The sequence below is a fragment of the Cyprinodon variegatus genome, unplaced genomic scaffold (genome assembly GCF_000732505.1).
Source record: "Cyprinodon variegatus isolate N-32 unplaced genomic scaffold, C_variegatus-1.0 Scaffold459, whole genome shotgun sequence".
Classification (NCBI taxonomy): Eukaryota; Metazoa; Chordata; class Actinopteri; order Cyprinodontiformes; family Cyprinodontidae; genus Cyprinodon; species Cyprinodon variegatus.
In genome coordinates, this window is record NW_015150912.1 from 462,915 (window position 1) to 464,813 (window position 1,899).

The window sequence follows — 1,899 nt, forward strand, 5'->3', positions numbered from 1 at the left end:
CTCTGTTACAATGCCATTTTGTCTGATTATTTTTTAACGATGATTTGATGTCACAATGTCACATTTAAGGTTTGAGTTAGAGCAAAGTTTTAGAAAAAAATTTTAAAGTCACGCTGAAGAGAAATGCTGGAGGGACCAGGCCAAGAAATCCTCAAGAAGTTAAAATAGCATTTTAGTAAGACCGAGTAGTGATTCCATGCAGTTTATCACTGACACCAACATGTGTTTGACGCAATCAATTTTTAGGTTTAGTTGTCGCACATTAACCTGAGAAAATGAAGGTTTAAAGAAGGCAACCTTTTTGTACCAGATGCATGATTAAGTTGCAGGCATCAGCCTCTACCGGCAAGTCAGAAAGTTGTTTTTCCTACAGTTTAAAGTCTTGTTTAATGAGATGCCAGAGAAGTTGCAGAGGAACTTTCTGTCTTTGTGGATAAAAGTATAATGTAGCAATGCCTCCTCCCCCACCTGTTGCTTGACGCTGCAACCTAGATAGGTAAAATAGGTGACTACTTTTTTTTCTTGTGTTCAGCAAAGGTAAATAGTCAGGTTGTGGAAACCAAACTCACCTTTATTTAGGTAGCTTTGTTTTAAACCTGGAGCTACAGAGATTCACTTTTGCTATTTCTTCTTTTTCCGTTCAGGATTTTATCATTAAACTTATTCTCATTAGTCATACTTTGTATATGATGATTAAATAAAAAAAAATCCCAAATTAAAAGGCTAAAATCAGATAATTATCTTGTTAATTTGTGAATGATATTTGATATAACACACCACAGCAAAAGGGATATCTTAATCTGCTTGAACAATATTTGGAAGCTACATCTTTTTACCGCATGTTAGTGGTGGAATTTTGGGGGTTTAATCAATAAATAAATCATTCAAAGTGATATAAATATATTGAATGGAAAATATTAATGAATTATAACCAATATATTTTATTTTACCTGTCGTAGGAATGTTTTTATTGTCTGTTTTGAATTGATGCAAAACAAATATAAAGGTCTGGATTTTTTTTTAAACCTTTGCAGTTAAGTATTGAAATCTTTTTTTTTGCTCAGTGATTCTGTTTTGGATTGATGCTGGCTCCTGGCCAGTTTCAATAAAATTAAATAAAAATATTTTCAAAACTATATAGACTTGATTTAAAAACATCATGTTCTCTGTTGTTCTGGTTTCTTCTTAAATGTGAAAAGAAATCCAGGTTTAATTTGTTGGTATCTTTTTTACTTTAACTAAGCTAAATCTACACAATTCTGGAATTTGATGTCCCAAAAAAAATGCCTTATTTTGTAATTTATAAAGTCTTTTAAAAACTTTTACATGTGATTTTGCTGATACCCATGTGCCTAAATTGCATTAGTTTGACGCTGTCACATGAAAGCGGGTCTGATCCGGCACAATATATCCTCCTCCTGAGGTGCTGCCAGAAGTACTTGTTAGCTAAAGTCAGGGCGCGTCCCTCTCCTCCAAAAGGCTGTCCACTCTGAGGTCTCATATCGAATAGGTCCATGGTTTCCAGACGTCTCACAGGAGGAGTTCTCCCCCGCGCTTTTTTCTCTTCCAGGCTCTTTCCCTCGTGTTTTTTTGGAATCCTGTAGGAAAAAACAGCAAAGTGAGCTACTTTCTGCTTTTCTGCAATGCCTCTGTAATTTTTTATGTTTAACTTTCTTTGATCTTTTAATAATCATGGAGTTTGCAAGCTTCAAAAATTTATTTTTCTAAATTTCTGGTATCTTAAAGTAAAATCTTGCTGTAGCACATGTGCTTTCAATAGTAGACTCTATAAGTTTTGTTTTGGCACTTTAAATTAAAATATATATGTATATATATATTAACTTAAAAATGTATTTCATTTTCACCCCCCACCCCACCCACCCAAAAAAAAAAAAAAGT